Source organism: Squalius cephalus (assembly GCF_949319135.1).
Source record: "Squalius cephalus genome assembly, chromosome: 7".
Lineage (NCBI taxonomy): Eukaryota > Metazoa > Chordata > Actinopteri > Cypriniformes > Leuciscidae > Squalius > Squalius cephalus.
This window is the reverse complement of record NC_137128.1, coordinates 30572832-30590698: the sequence shown is the minus strand read 5'-3', so window position 1 is coordinate 30590698 and position 17867 is coordinate 30572832. Positions and strand designations below refer to the sequence as shown.

The window sequence follows — 17867 nt, the reverse complement described above, 5'->3', positions numbered from 1 at the left end:
TGAGATATTTCTGATATAAATGTGACATTGCATCATCGTTAGTGTTCTCTGTAGTTTCACGGCTGGCCGTGCGCGGCTATATGGTGGTGGTATTTGGCATATATTTGATATCGGCATAGTTTATGGCCGAGACTTTCAGTGTTTATGCCAAATTAGTCGAAGTCCTCTTGATGAATATGGATATGTGTTGAGTTTACAGCATGAGAAATGTTGTGAGAAGAAATCTGAAACATTGCACCTGGCTCATACAGCTTGGCAAAACACAACATGTAGCTCCCTATAATTACAGATATTATGTGTATTATATTCACAAAAATGCAGAACTTAACCTTGAATGGACGTGGAAACATTAATTTGTGAATGATGTTTTATGTTTGGAGAAATTGTATTTATTCAACTCTATATTTTTTAAGCCAATGACGAGTGGGAAAGTTTGGGGTGGGAAATCAAAAAAATATGCAATATATGTAATTGGTTGATAGAGTAATCACTGTCTTTGTTTGGTTCTGAAAAAAAAAACAGCATCACTCTTGTGTTCGTATTGTTAGCCTCACTGTAGAGCATTTCTGTGATGGACATATCTGTGCTAATTTAACTGTAAAGTGAATAAAGAATAGTTCATATGAGTTTTGGTTCATCTTCACAAATGGAAACAACATCAGTATAAATGTCATGTTTACATCGCTGTATTAGCTTCACAAATCAAATATCACTTATTTTATAATCACTGGTCATTGTGGAGCATTTGAAAGCACTGTTAATAGTGCAGTTTAGTAGTAGGCTACAATTTTTTATTTTGTTTGTAATGACAACCGTATAACGCAAGGGGGAGACATTTGTCTTTTCTGTTGCGTTAGCAGTGTATATAAACAAATTACTTTTTTTTTTAATAAGTCTGGTCTGCATACCATAGCACTTTAAAAATACAGAAAAAACAGCAATATTATGAAATATTATTGCAATTTAAAATAATTGTTTTCTATTTTAATACATTTAAAAATGTGATATATTCCTGTTGTGGCAAAGCTGAATTTTCAGCATCATTACTTCAGTCTTCAGTGTCACATGATCCTTCAGAAATCATTCTAATATGATGATCTGGTGCTCAAGAAACATTTATCATTAGTATCATTATTATTTTCATTATTATCAGTTGAAAACAGTTTTTGATGCTTAACATTTTTGTGGAAACTATGATAAAATTCAAACATTTGTGGTAAGATTAAAAAAAGAGAAAAATTAATACTTTTATTCATCAATGATTCAAATTGATCAAAAGTAACAGTGAAGATATTTAAAGATTTTTATTTAATAAATGCAAATAAATGCTGTTCATTGAACTTTCTATTCATCAAAGATTTCTGATAAAAAAGAAAATCTGTTTCCACAAAAATAATAAGCAACTGTTGTTTTCAACATTGATAATAATAATAATAATAATTATGAATGTTCTTGAGCAGCAAATCAGCATATTACAATTATTTCTGAAGGATCATGTGACACTGAAGAATAGAGTATGATACTGAAAATTCAGCAGCAGTTATTTTTGACAAGCTTTTGACTGGTAATATCAATGTCTGAGTGTTAGCATATATGTTTTTACAGGGAGTATTTTATAAAATAACTAAAATTGTTCTAAATGCTAAAACAGACACTGTTAATGAAGAAAAAAAAACTTTTTTTTTGTACACTATCCGCATGACTACACTGAATCGTCTAAACTTAATACTGGCCTGTACATAACATCATTTTTTATCAATATGTTCCATAATATATATATATATATTAATTCAGCTGTCTTGTTTTTCTAAACAGTTATATCAACCTTACTAGTTTAATTAATTAAAATAACCTTAAGCATTGATTCTCATAATCATATATATATATACTTTTTTTTTAAATCAATATGTGGGGATAATTTAATGTAACTTGAAAATCAGTTAGCATAAAAGGCTCATGTAAAATGTCTTTTAAAATGGTTTCTACGGTAACTCCATTTCAGGAAATGACATCAGCACCCTATTTTTGAAACTCATACAAAAGCAGTGTGAAAACCTGAAAGACAGCTTTACACAGGTATATTTTTCACCAGATTAATGATGTTTTTATACATTTATATTGTCCTCCTCTTAAAGATGCCAGGTAAGTGACATTTATAAATAATAAAGCAATACAAAATTAAAAACTGATTTAAATGTATTGAATTTGGTTTTGTCAAAACAGCATTTCTAGGAATGAGTTTGGAGCCAGGTCCAAAGGCTTTGGCTAAACGTGAGCTTAGAATTATAAGGTTCTATCTCCACTTTTGGTCGAAATTGAGTTTTTGACATAATCTGATCCATTAGGTGTTTATTAATGCCTGTGTGGTGTTATTTTTGTAAAAAAATATTTTGTTAGTAGTTATTAATAAAATAAAAAGGTTCCATCTCAGTTGTGCCAGCTGGGATGTAAAAACTTTGACGCTCAATATCTCGGAACTACCCTAAACGGAGATAGAACCTTATAATTCTAAGCTCACGTAAAGCAGAGGGCAAAACCGTGTATCTGCCCTGCAAAGCGAAGAATGTGGGCTCTTCAGATTACATCCATTGGTACCAAATAAAAGACGGTGGAGCCCCATCGAGACTACTCTATATCACTAAAGATGGTGCTATGACTCGTGATACCAGCAATCCCCAAGCAAATGACTTCACTGTGGACAAAACAAAGCTTTATGATCTAAAACTGAGTGACACTAAGAAGAGTCACGCAGCCGTTTACTTCTGTGCCTACTGGGTCTGGGACACAAGCGACCACAGTGAGAACATTTACTCACATCCTGTACATGAACTATACTGGTAATGTAATTAATGAATACAATATGTATATACTTTAATATTTATACTTGTCATTTTCTGTTTAAGTTCTTAATTTGAATTAAGCTTTATAGGATGACTGGATGTTGGTACAGTATTTTGATCTGTTTATCTCTTTATTGCCCTGCTGTTCATGGATACATTATGTATGTATGTATGTATAAAGTTATTTTACACACTGTATTATTATGATTTTAGAATATGTCAGGTGTATCTCATATTTGTTATATGTTGTGAAGATATAAATAAGTATTTATCATTGTCACATAAGTAGAATTATTATACAATTATTTTTCGTATTTATGGCCATTTACAGGTTTGTAGTTTTCAGTTGCTCAAAAATAACACTTGTCCTAAATTCACCAGTGTGCCGACTTAGCGTTCTTTTCACATGTATTTCAATTCATTTCTGTATCAAATTATATGAAAGGCACTGCAGAAGTTAAAGAAGCTGACAGACGTAACAAATATACTGGATTAACCAAACTTGAACAAATGCATGAATATAATACAGGCTATAATATAAAATAGATTTAACCATTTATTTTACAAATAAAAGCACAGAAAAGAGTGACTCTTTTTTTCTTTCTCTCAAGTGTATCTCTGTGACCAATTTGTAATAGCACTTTTTAAACATAGTGAATTTCACAACCAATTAATTCCAAATTGTAATGTATCTATAAAATGTATCTAATTAGCATATTATGAAAATGTGTTTTTGGGGCAACATGTAATGAAACCAATTTAATAATAGTAGTACTATTTTTAGTACAAAATTTTCAAAATAATATCTAATATTTCATAGGAATAGTGATTTTTTTTTTCTTTTTTTTTTCTATTCACTTGCTATGTCTCCCAAAATACAACATTATTTAAGTCCTGGGCCGGTTGCATAAAATTATTAGACTAGTCTTACAAGTTAGTCATCTAATTTTTTTTCTTTAAGTCTTGCCATAACTTTTTTAAGTCAGTTACATGAAAAAGTAGACTGGTCAAATTTGAGTCTGAAGTGTAAGAGTGATTAGCCCTAACTAACTGCTAGTTGGTCAGACTAGTTCTCCTCAGTCTTAACTTGGCAGTTTATGCAACTGGCCACTGGTGTCCACAGAGGTCATGTATGAAATCAATGCCCTGTAGAAAGTCATATTTTGATCAGAAACCCCATAATATTTTCCTGAGATGTTGATTTATGACAAACAATTTGAAAAGTAGTCTGATTTAAATGATAATAATTATCATATTTCCATAAGAGTGCTAAATTTGATCACTAAATTAATGTCAGTCATTGTGAAACCTCCAAACATTTGGTATCTCTGAGAATCCCTGAATATATGACATCCAAACTTGTGACATGCATGCTGTCAAAGAAATTCACTCAAATATAATGTCCACTACAAAAGTCTATTCCTGGGTCCCATACTGTCATCATCATAGTGCCATTTCAGAATGTTTTTAAACATCTTGTCTGCCAACACAGCCAACCTGGGAAACATCTTCACCTGTTCACCAACTATTTAAATCCATAAGCCACCTTATAGCAAAACCGAGTAGCCTACCACTGAGGAAGAGCCGCTCATCTGCTCTGGAGGGAGTTTTAATAAACCAGGGTTAAATTACATGTTTAATACTGCCTAACCCATGAGTGGTTTAGCTTGTGTGAGAAACCTTCTTACGATAGTGATGATGATGAGATATTCGTAAAGAGGAAACCACAAGGCCATTATCATTAGCCTACCTTCTGATTGGCAGATGTAGTTCATAATTCTTCAAACTCGTGAATGACAGATGTAGACATGGCAGTGTCTGGAATGATAACATTTGGGTTGTTAATAGTCTTAATAGGTGAGATTTTAGTAGCCTGGAATATTTATTAACATTTCTCAGTTAAGATTATTCAGTGATTTTCTACTTTTAAAACGGAATTTCCGTCAGTAATATTGTTGCAATATTTTGAGGTTCGTCTCGCACAGGCTTAATTTGACAGCTAACATTTAAACACAATGTTTTAAACAAAACACTATTTTTGTTTGTAGGCTACGTGCCTTTATGATAGGTAAATATGTCATAAATAATGACAATATTAATGTTTTATCGATGTAATGTCCAATAGGCCTACGGATTATAACAGAAAACACCGAGTTTTAATTTTACCGCGTTCTGACTAACTCGTAGTTGATTGACGTTTAAAAAGTCATTGAAGCCTATAGGCTAGCTATGATCAAATACAAATGCTTTAATTAGGATTTCAGATACACTCAACGCTTTTTAATTTTCTGTTTTTAGATTGTTTAAATGGACAAAATGTCCCTGCGCATCCTCTTCCTGTGACCATTAAGGCAAAGGAAAGATCTGCTGTAATCACATGCAATGTGGATTCATCGACACTTCAATCCAACGCTATCCACTGGTACAGAGCTCAACCAGGAGGAGCTTTCCAACGATTAATGTATTTCGAAGCTAAATCGACAAAAGCTACAAATGATCAGGATACCCCCCGTAGATTTTCTGGAACGGTGAGAAATCAGCAAGTGTCACTAACTCTCTCGAAAGTGCAGTTGGACGATGCAGGATCATATTACTGCGCGCTCTGGACTGATAACACACAGTGCTGACTGTAAGAGGAAATCGTTACAAAAACCTGCTTTCATATCAATGCGGTTTTACTAGGAACAACAGTAGAAGAAGGGGGAGACATTCAGAATATTTAATTGTGACGTTGCTTTTTTGTTGTCAATATTAGGCTACATTAAAAAAACAAATTGAAATGTTCAAAAAGTGTCTCAGAACCCTACACAGACTGTTACCACTAGGCTACAATAAAAATGTTTCTTCAGCTGTAGGCTAGTCATCTTTATAGCCTACCCCATTGGTTGATTTTTATTAAAATGAAAATCATTTTCTTTTTGTAATATGAATAAGGTAACATTTAAAAATGACTTGCAAACGTTAAATCATGTCTTAATGTTTAGGCTACTTTTCTAAAATGTAGCCTAGGCCTATAGAATCTTAAACTCAGATCTCAATCTTAATTTAATTTAAAACATTTCACATTTACGCTTAAAAAACTTTAAAAAGCACACTGGTAATATTCCAAATTTATACATTATTTTAAAGTGTATGTTTTTGAAAAATAATGTGTAAAAAGTGTGAAAACAGGTAATGGAATGTACTCAAGTTTAGATCAACTTCAGGGTCTAATGTGATGACTAAAACTTGATGACTGAAATGAAATAGGAAAGAAATGTCATGTGCTGAAAACAATCAGGAAATGACATCAGCAAACTGTATTTGAATGGCATACAAGGCTGGGTACAATACTAAAAAAAAAGAGCATTACTCTCCAAACAGTTTTTTCAACTAGATGAATGATGTTTGCATACATTTATATTGTCCTTCTCTCAGAGATCCCAGGTAGGTGTCATTTAAAAGTAAGCCTTTAATTTGTGAAAGGTTTTCTGACATTTGTTTTGTTCAATCGAAGCAGATGTTCTGGGAGTGACTTTGGAACAAGGTCAACCAACGTTGGTCAAAGCAGTGGGCAAAACTTCATATCTCCCCTGCAAAGTGACCGATTTACAATCTTGGAATTACATCCATTGGTACCAAAAGAGAGAGGGTGAAGCCCCATCAAGACTACTCTATATCAATGCAGGCGGTAGCTTTACTCATGATACCAGCAATCCCCAAGCAAATGACTTCACTGTGGACAGAACACAGCTCTTTAATCTAAAACTGAGCAACACAAAGCCGATTCATGCAGCAGTTTACTACTGCGCCTATTGGGACACAAGCGACCACAGTGAGAACATTTACTCACATACTGTACATGAACTCATGGATATTATCATTAGATAGTAGATTTGAGACGTTTGAATAGAAATATGAGCTAATGTTTCATGTGCATATGAACCCAAATTTCACCCTCCACTATTAAAAGTCCCTGAAGTTCAATGCAACCGGTGTGATTTATTTTTCTTTCTTCAAGCCCTTTCAAATATTTTCCTATATTTTTAATATTTGTATACAGTTGTTTGTTTGAGATGCGGGTCTTCAACAGTGGATGGTGCTATTGAGCTGCAAAAGAGGATTGTTTTCAGCTTTAAGGCTCTGTGAAAGTTACTAAATTACTTCTAACAAATTGCATTTTACTAAATTACTTCTGATAAATTCAAGAGAATCCCAATGAAATATCTAATTTATCAATCAAATGAGGTAGAAATGTATCAGCTTTTGAAATATTTTATTCTGATTGCTGTACAACTACAAATCACATCCCATTTTGTCAGAGCTCCACCTCAGGAAATGACGTCACTGAACAATTTTCTGCATGGATTTTTTTGCAAAATAGTGTAAAGAAGTGTTCAGGGAACTTTATGAACCATATATCGCCTGACATAACCAAATGAACGATGCTCATAAACGTGTGCACTGTTGTTCTCATAATGATCCATGGTAAGTAAACTTTAAAAGGGGGTTAAATAGGTAATTGGTCAAATAAAATAGGTTAATATGATAATAAAACATAAATATGAAAACTTATTTTAAAAAATTGATTTTCATTTTATTTCATCGCAGGTGTGGAAGGTTTGAGTTTAAATCAAAATCAGAAGTTTTTGGTGAAGCTAAAGGGTAAAACTGTGTCATTCAGATGTGAGGTAACCGGCTTGGACTCTGATAATTTTGTCCACTGGTACCATAAGAAAGATGGTGAAACGTTTAAAAGACTACTCTACATCACCGCATCTGGGACTGCTACAACTGAAGCAAAAGACTTTGTCTCTGAAAAAAGTGGAGATTCATATGGCATAAAACTCAAAGAAACAAAGGAGGAACATGCTGGCATGTATTACTGTGCATGCTGGGATGGCAGCCACAGTGAGAGAAAGCTTTGACATCCTTGACATAAACCATGAGAAACTGTTATTCCACAACATGAACAATGTCAAAATCTAACAGTTACAAACCACTTTTACTACAGTATTGAATCATCTGACAGATACTGTTTGAGGAGAACCACAAAATAGTGCGGTTTGTGTAGCAAATGTGCTTGCAGATAAAAACAACAGCACAGAGGATGATAGTTATTTAATGTAGTGGAAACGACATGAGCTGGCCTTCTCAGTGTTAACATAGTAAGAGATGCAGTACAAATTCATTGAACGTCAACACATTAAACACAATAACATATGGGCCACTGATACGCAGTAATGTCAGCAGTGCAGTCAGTATTTTTTGAAGACTTTGATTATTTTATTGCTTTGACTGGGTTTTAAGAAAAAAGACAAAGTATATGGAAATAAATGAGCAAAAAAATCCCCCTAAGACTAAAGTGTATAGTGGAGAAAGAAGGAGAAACCTCGAAGAGGATCCTTCCTGTATGCTGACAAAAATGATAGATCTGCAAGAAATTATGTTGTTTTTGAGCCCATGAAAATCAGAAAAGAAAACATCAAATAATTTTGCTTTGAAAATCACAAAGCTGAAAAAGAGCATTCAGCGATGTCTTACTGTGCTTGCTGGAGCTCAGACAGAACAGTGTGTATAAAAACTGAAGCCCTGCACAAAAAAAAAACACAACCCTTTCTCCAAAGTTGATATAAAAACTATCATGACAATCAAAGAATTTGCTTCTAAAGAACGCTCCAGTTACTAACACAACCTCTGTTCCCTGAGATAACGGGAACGAGCATTCCGTACGAGCATTCCGACTGCAGCTGTATATAGCACAGCAAGGGTACGTAATGCTCGTTCACGTTATCTCAGGGAACCGAGGTTACGTTAGTAACCGGAGCGTTCGCTTTCGAATCGGTCTCTCACATTGCGTGAAACACACTTTGGAGAACGATATACCATAGCGCCGTGCTATAAGCGTAGAACAGAAGCTGTCCTATGAGCTCGTGGCTAGGCAACATAGGCTAACTTAGTGAGGCTCAGGCTACGGGGCTGGAGCCTCAGCAAATACAGTCCGGACCACTTTTTAGGGGTGCAGGACAATCAAGCGGACAAGATCCATGCCTGGAGGGCAGGGACGTCCAGGTAATAAAACCTAGTGAAGGAAGACGGCGAAGACCAGCCAGCTGCCGCTCAAAAATCTCCAATGGAGACTCTGCTGGACCAAGCCCAGGAGGAGGCCATTCCCCTAGTGGAGTGGGCCCTCACTCCAATGGGGCATTCAAAGCCCACTGAAGCATAAGCCAGGGCTATAGCATCAACTATCCAGCGGGATAATCTGCTTCGTAACTAGAAGCCCTTTAGAGCAGCCTCGAGGCACACAAAGAGCTGTGCTCTGAGCAGAGCTCTGATTGCCGATACTGGCTAGAGCGCTCTACATAAGTTCTGAGGGTAAGCCACCCCATCGAACGCAAATCTCAAGAACAGTCTGTGATGAGGGGCTATCTGGACATGAAAGTAAGCATCTTTCAGATCCACTGATAAGAACCAGTCCCCTGGGCAAATTTGCACGAGGATCTGCTCCAAAGTCAAAATTCTGAATGGCCGCTTCATTAATGCGCAATTCAGGAGCCTGAGGTTGAGGATGGGCCAGAGCCCCCCATCTTTTTGGTGGGACCGGCTAGGCGGCACCCTTCACCAAAAGACACTGCACTTTGGAGTGAAGAACATCAGCATCATTGTCCTGAACCAAAGTTTAAACCACACCCCTGAAACAGGGGGCCCTGCTAGTGAATTGAAGCGAGTAGCCTCATTTTATAGTCTGCATAACCCAGCCTGACACGCCCGGGATGACTTCCCACTCCTGAAGTCGGGCTGCAAGGGGCCTGAGTTTTTCCTGCAGCAGTTCGCTGCATGGGGGCTAGGAACTGATGGCCACAGAAGAACTCGCCTGCTTCAGTAGGAAGTGGTGCATAGCCTGCGACACCTTCCATGCCGCTGTGAAAAGCTCAGCAAAGCCATTCAGAACCGAATAAGCCAAAGGGAAAGACAAGGGGAGACAGGGCTGTCTTGTCGGCGTCCTTGATCTCCAAGATTAACCATAGGTGGGGCTTTGAACTACTACTAAACAGACCATCATACAGGCCATCAAATAAATCTGGAAGGCACTGCAGAAGTTAAAGAAGCTGACAGACATAACAAATAAACTGGATTAACCAAACTAGTCTTGAACAAATGCATGAATATAATATAGTACAGGCTTTAATATAAAATAGATTTAACCATTTATTTTACAAATTAAAGCACAAAAAAGAGTGACTCTTTTTTCTCTCTCAATTTTATCTTTGTGACCAATTTGCAATAGTACTTTTTAAACTACACTGTGAATTTCACAACCCATTCCGAATTATATCATAGTGTCAGTACCGAATGTTTTTTAAACTAAATTTTTGCCTACTCAAAGCATCTTGCCAACACAGCCAACCTGGGAAACATCTTCACCTGTTCACCATCTATTTAAATCCATAAGCCACCTTATAGCAAAACCGAGTACCACTGAGGAAGAGCCGCTCATCTGCTCTGGAGGAAGTTTTAATAAACCAGGGTTAAATTACATGACACTGCCTATAACCCATGAGTGGTTTAGCTTGTGTAAGAAACCTTCTTGCGGTAGTGATGATGATGAGATATTCGTAAAGAGGAAACCACAAGGCCATTATCATTAGCCTACCTTCTGATTGGCAGATGTAGTTCATAATTCTTCAAACTCGTGGATGACAGTAGACATGGCAGTGTCTGGAATGATAACATTTGGGTTGTTAATAGTCTTAATAGGTAAAATTTTAGTTTTCTGTTATAATTAGCCTATTAACATTTCTCAGTTAAGATTATTCAGTGATTTTCAACTTTTAAAAATACATTTTCGTCGGTAATTTTAGGTAGTCTACTTTGCCTACAAATAGGCTTGCAGGTCTATTCCTAAATAAGAGCTTTAATTAGGATATTCGATAATTGTTGTGTTTACACACTTTTACTTGTTTAGCACATTTTAATTGTTTCTCTTATGGTTTTAGATTGTTTAAATGGACAAAATATTCCTATGCATGAGCCTATGATCATTAAGGTAATTGGTAGAGTTGCTAGAATCACATGCAATGTGGGTTCATCGACGCTTCAATCCAGCGTTCTCCACTGGTACACAGCTCAACCAGGAGGAGCTTTCCAGCGATTAATATATTTCGAAGCAGGATCGACAACAGCCAAAATCGATCCGGCGATGGTCGGCAGTGGATTTGCTGGAACGGTGAAAAGTCAGCAAGTGTCACTAACTATCTCGAAAGTGCAGTTGGACGATGCAGGATCATATTACTGCGCGCTCTGGACTGATAACACACAGTGCTGACTGTAAGAGGAAATCGTTACAAAAACCTGCTTTCATAATCAATGCGGTTTTACTAGGAACAACAGTAGAAGAAGGGGGATACATTCAGAATATTTTAATTGGGACTTTGCTTTTTGTTGTCAATATTACATTAAAAACAACTGTAAATGTTCAAAAAGTGTCTCAGAACCCTAAAATCTGAACCGTGACTGTTAACACTAGGCTACAATAAAACTGTTTCTTCAACTTTAGGCTTGTCATCTTTATAGCCTACCCCATTGGTTGATTTTTATTAAAATGAAAATCATTTTCTTTTTGTTATATGAATAAGGTAACATTTAAAAATTACTTGCAAACGTTTTATCATGTCTTGATTTTTACTTTTCTAAGATGTAGCCTAGGCCCATAGATTTTCATTTTATTTTACATTTGTCTTACACTTAGATCTCAGTCTTAAATTATTGTAAAAACATTTCACATTTACATTTATTATACCACTGGGGATTATAACAATCTTAGTTAAACAATCATTTGACCATGTTTGTTTGAAATTCGTTTTTAAATACATTATGAATATCTATACATTCAAAATACAACTGTCCCACAGCTTTGGCATCACTTCCTCCACAATCAAACATTTTGCCTATAATAAAGTTAGAGACAAAAGAGTCAATGAAGAACATGTTTTAAAATAAATATGAGACATGGTGTGTGAAGAACATAAATACATGGTAAAGCACTTGATTGAACAGAATATTTTTTATTCAAATTCCAAACGATTAGTTTTATTAAAAGGCAAATACAATTAATCTTAGCCAGACAAATGAGTCAGCCATTTTAGTCAAGTTTATTGAAATAAAGTAAAAAAAAAAAAATCATCTCAGAATGCTACATAACCTACATCATTTTAAATGTGATGGAAATAATACTGGAATGAAAGAATTAATGATTTTCAGAAAACATGACAGGACTATGCTGCATTCCTTTCCTTATAATACCCTGTTTGAAGAGTTCAGATGCAAAAGCCTCTAAGTGCCATCTGAAATTTTCCTCTAGAATGATCATTTTTATCAAGCTCGTATATTTAAGTTCAATAATTTCACTTAAATGACAATGAATAGGTCATTTTCTTTTCCATTTAAGTGAATTTACTGAACTTAAATATACGAGCTTGATAAAAATTATCATTCTAGAAGAAAATTTCAGATGGCACTTAGAGGCTTTTGCATCTGAACTCTTCATATATATATATATATATATATATATAGTCCATTACAGTTTACAAAACATTTGGCCTAACAACAAAGCAGACACTGTATCAATATTACAGTAATATTAATCACTGAAGTCCTCTATTGATATTTTTACTACAATCGATAACTGAGACAAAAGATGCCGCCAGTTGCATTTATGAAACAAGAGAAACAGGAAAGTTTGCATGTTTTAGTTACGCAGCCTAATCATAGGAAACATGTGACTGCTAGATAGCGCTACCACGATTGTCTTTTCTTCCCTATTGTGATGTACATCCGAATGAAACGGCTTCTCGAACAAGAAAAAATGTAGGGTAGCCAGTAAACACGTCATCAGAGAAGAGATGTCGCTGCAACAGGGATACGCACAACAACGATGTGCACGGATTAATCAGTTATAATAATTACTGAAATATTCCATAAAAAAAATACAAATTGTCAATTTTGATTTTATGGTGACTTTAAGATGAACACGCTGAAAATGAACAGAGCTTTTAATGAATCTTGTTCTTCTGCTGTCTCGTAGGTTGAAACGTTGCATGATTTTGAAGCAGCGAACCCAGACGAACTGGAGCTGAAGAAAGGAGACATTGTTTTGGTGGTCCCTACAGAGCTAGCTGAAGACCAGGTACGATTTGCTTGAATGTTTAACTTTTGTTTTGTTTTATCATCTTTTCTTGTTTTGACATTATGATAATCAGAACCTGGTTTGAACGCTCATTTGATTCTCTCTTCAGGATGCTGGTTGGCTCACTGGCATCAGAGAGAGCGACTGGCAACAGCGCGGAAGCTCAGCTAACGCCCGTTTCACACATACTCCGTTTGCAGTGCGTATGCGGTGCGTATTTTTTTCCGTACCCATGTTAACAGGTTAGAGCTTTCACACTGCACGCGGTTGCAGTCCGTCGATCCGTCCCAGTTGCGGTGCGTATACAGCAGTGCAGAGATCGTTTCCGCACCGAGTCTATTTTTGCTGTGCTGCACGCGCTGAATTAAAGTGACAGCGCATTTTTTGTGGTCAAAATGAACACAGATTGAACTGAAAATGTAGCAATTTCACCATAAATGCGATTAATTAAATAAAATGTAGTAATCTCAACATAAATGTATTTAAATACTTTTTTTTTTTTCACTTTAAGACCGGGGTAAAGCAAGAAAAGCTACAATTTACCTCAACAAGGTGACATAATGAACAACACTTGTCTCATTCGTGGAGGTGGAAAAACAAGTTATTTGAGATATGCAAGATTTATTGTAAAATTTAAATGAAAAAGAAAAGGCATGAGAGAGTCGGTTGTTTTTGTCAATTTTAAGTTTTAATTTTAAATGTTTGCGATTTAATATAAGTAGGCTACATGGTTAAATATTTGCCCACTTGCTTGAGCAACTTAATATAAGTAGAAGTAATGCATTGAATAATAGGCTGACGTCGTTTAAATTGTGTTTGAACGTGCATACGTCTGTTAAAGAGTGTATATGTGTACAAAGAGAATCGCAATGCTGAGACGTTAAGACCGGGGTAAATCAAGGGAAAATACTATTTACTTCAACAAGACAACATAATGAACAACACTCGTCTCATTCGTGGAGGTGGAAAAACAAGTTCTTTGTGACATGCAAGATTTATTGTATAAAGATTTAAATTATGCAAAAGAAAGGCAAGTTTATGAGTCTGCTGTTTTTGTCAATTTTAAGTTTTAATTTAAAATGTAGGCTATGCGATTTTAATATAGACTAAGTAGCCTACATGGTAAAATATTTTTACCACTTGCTTGAGCAACTTAATATTATATAATTATATAGAAGTAATGCATTTAATAATATGTTGTTTAAATTGTGTTTAACCGTGAATACGTCTATTAAACAGTGTATGTGTACAAAGAGAATCGCAATGCTGACAAAAAATTTTTTAAATAAAAGTTGCTGTTAACTTCTGTATTTGAAATACAAATAGTGAGTATGTATTTGTGGTATAGCCTACAACAGCGGATCAGTTACGCACTGCAAACGCAGCATATGTGAAAGCACTATTGCGCGGGCTGATCCTGCACTGCATACGCACTGCAACACGCACCGCATATGCACTGCACACGGAGTATGTGTGAAGCGGGCGTTAGAAAGGACTGTTCCCTGAAAACTTTACGCAGCGCCTGGAGTAAATGACCTCAGCGTGTGGACCTGGACGTTTGCAGACAGAGCCATCCACCGTGAAGTCTGATGTACTGATGACAGCTGTCAATCAGAGCAGGCAAAAACCATACAAGAGGAAATAACACAAGCGACTAAACGAAGCAAGCGGAGACACAAATACCTACTCAGAGCATACAGAAAATAACCAAGCATGACGTGATAGTATGGTCAACCTTTTCTCGCAAAACCAAGATAAAGTCCCTGTTTTTTGTTCGTTTACCTGTGAGCAGCAACGAATTGATGTGTGCTTTGTTGGAACTCTGGTGACCTCCACATGTAATCCCTGTCTGTTTAAAGAAGAACTAAAGTGAGAGTTTCCCCTCTAAAGACAAAAAACGTTACCTTATCCTCTCTGCACCAAGTGTATTGTATTGACTTTGTTGCTCTGCAGCGAATTTTATCAGAATTTGTAGTGATATGACCTATTTAACCATTCTAAGTGTTACACAAAACTTAGGTGTTTTCTTTGAGATATTTCTGATATAAATGTGACATTGCATCATCGTTAGTGTTCTCTGTAGTTTCACGGCTGGCCGTGCGCGGCTATATGGTGGTGGTATTTGGCATATATTTGATATCGGCATAGTTTATGGCCGAGACTTTCAGTGTTTAGGGGAGAGTGGGGTGAGTTGTGCCAGTTTTTACTCAAAGTGACTTTAAAGTGAGGCCATGGCAGTAATGCCTTCAACTTAAGGATGTACATATATTTCAGGATGTGGTGCATCCCTGAGAACAATAACTTTGGATCTGAAATAAATTGTTTCAGAAATATAGCTCTTGGAAAAAAAGTGGTCTCATGGCACAACTTGCCCCTGGTGCGGGGGAAGTTGTGCCTTTGGGGGAATACATTGGGGGTAAATTGTGCCAGTGATTTCTGAAGTAAAACATAACATTTTAATGTTATGAACCATAATGCTATATGAAAGCAAGATAAATTCAATACAAAATGACTAATTTAAGGTTTATTTAGATATTGTCACCCTGGAATACCATAGCATGCGTTTTTCCTACTATGGTCAATTGCATAGGGATTTTGTGTTGAACATAACTCTGGATCACAGTGTCATAGAGACAAGGGGGCGGGCTCATTTTACTCAGACGACCAATCAGTCTCTCAGGATCATTGTGAAGCTATCAAGCTACGCCCTAGCAACCATTTAGAGCACCATAGCAACACAATATATGATATTTGTGAATCATTTCAGGCAAAAAGGCTTTGGCAATAGATGCCTGTTGACATAGCGCTGTCTGTCAATTATGTAACATATAAGAATAAAGTGACTAGGCTAATTTCTAAACATCCTATTGTGACATAGGCCACTTAAAAACTGAATAAAACTTCTCTTTAATAACATAGTGCAAACTCAAAATTGAAATCAGTGTTAGCTAAATTAAACAAATAGCAGGCAGGCCTAAGTCAAACAATGATGAGGCATGCCCATCTCCTCACTTCTCAAGATTATCCCCTGTGAGTATGTAGGTCTAGGTGGTCTGGATCTGGCACAACTTAACCCAGGCCCTTTGGCACAAATCACCCCGGACCCACAAGTTTGAAAAACTAGCATGATCCAGCAGTTAAGAGCTAACATCATGCTAACTGTATAGACTCATTGTGTAGCCTACTAAAGCACTAAAACATGTGTGAAATGTTTTCAAACTTGTCTATAATTTTTCAGACACTACAATCAAAAAACCTTAATCATAGAAATTTTACTTTGAAAGGGAAAAAACAGTTTTTTGCACTAAAATATGCTTAACTCTCATGCCATGTGTCTCCCTTCTTTGGAGGACGAGTAAAAGTGATTGCTTTTCAAAATGATGTGGTCATATGACCAATTTCTTCTACGGTTTTCCAGAAACAAGGGTGGAACTACTTCCCCCCTGGCACAAATCACCCCACTCTCCCCTATGCCAAATTAGTCGAAGTCCTCTTGATGAATATGGATACAGTGCCTTGCGAAAGTATTTGGCCCCCTTGAACTTTTCGACCTTTTGCCACATTTCAGGCTACAAACATAAAGATATAAAACTGTAATTTTTTGTGAAGAATCAACAACAAGTGGGACACAATCATGAAGTGGAACGAAATTTATTGGATATTTCAAACTTTTTTAACAAATAAAAAACTGAAAAATTGGGCGTGCAAAATTATTCGGCCCCTTTACTTTCAGTGCAGCAAACTCTCTCCAGAAGTTCAGTGAGGATCTCTGAATGATCCAATGTTGACCTAAATGACTAATGATGATAAATAGAATCCACCTGTGTGTAATCAAGTCTCTGTATAAATGCACCTGCTCTGTGATAGTCTCAGAGGTCCGTTTAAAGCACAGAGAGCATCATGAAGAACAAGGAACACACCAGGCAGGTCCGAGATACTGTTGTGGAGAAGTTTAAAGCCGGATTTGGATACAGAAAGATTTCCCAAGCTTTATACATCCCAAGGAGCACTGTGCAAGCGATAATATTGAAATGGAAGGAGTATCAGACCACTGCAAATCTACCAAGACCCGGCCGTCCCTCTAAACTTTCAGCTCATACAAGGAGAAGACTGATCAGAGATGCAGCCAAGAGGCCCATGATCACTCTGGATGAACTGCAGAGATCTACAGCTGAGGTGGGAGACTCTGTCCATAGGACAACAATCAGTCGTATACTGCACAAATCTGGCCTTTATGGAAGAGTGGCAAGAAGAAAGCCATTTCTTAAAGATATCCATAAAAAGTGTCGTTTAAAGTTTGCCACAAGCCACCTGGGAGACACACCAAACATGTGGAAGAAGGTGCTCTGGTCAGATGAAACCAAAATCGAACTTTTTGGCAACAATGCAAAACGTTATGTTTGGCGTAAAAGCAACACAGCTCATCACCCTGAACACACCATCCCCACTGTCAAACATGGTGGTGGCAGCATCATGGTTTGGGCCTGCTTTTCTTCAGCAGGGACAGGGAAGATGGTTAAAATTGATGGGAAGATGGATGGAGCCAAATACAGGACCATTCTGGAAGAAAACCTGATGGAGTCTGCAAAAGACCTGAGACTGGGACGGAGATTTGTCTTCCAACAAGACAATGATCCAAAACATAAAGCAAAATCTACAATGGAATGGTTCACAAATAAACATATCCAGGTGTTAGAATGGCCAAGTCAAAGTCCAGACCTGAATCCAATCGAGAATCTGTGGAAAGAACTGAAAACTGCTGTTCACAAACGCTCTCCATCCAACCTCACTGAGCTCGAGCTGTTTTGCAAGGAGGAATGGGCAAAAATTTCAGTCTCTCGATGTGCAAAACTGATAGA

At 36.5% G+C, this 17867-nt stretch overlaps 1 long non-coding RNA gene across 1 annotated transcript; it reads left to right on the top strand.

The window, feature by feature from the left end:
- The first annotated feature begins 2065 nt into the window (after positions 1-2065).
- LOC307161322 lies at positions 2066-2797 on the top strand. Its single transcript, XR_013821707.1, has 3 exons — positions 2066-2142; positions 2224-2271; positions 2525-2797. It is a non-coding gene; the product is annotated as an uncharacterized lncRNA (long non-coding RNA).
- Positions 2798-17867: the final 15070 nt, after the last annotated feature.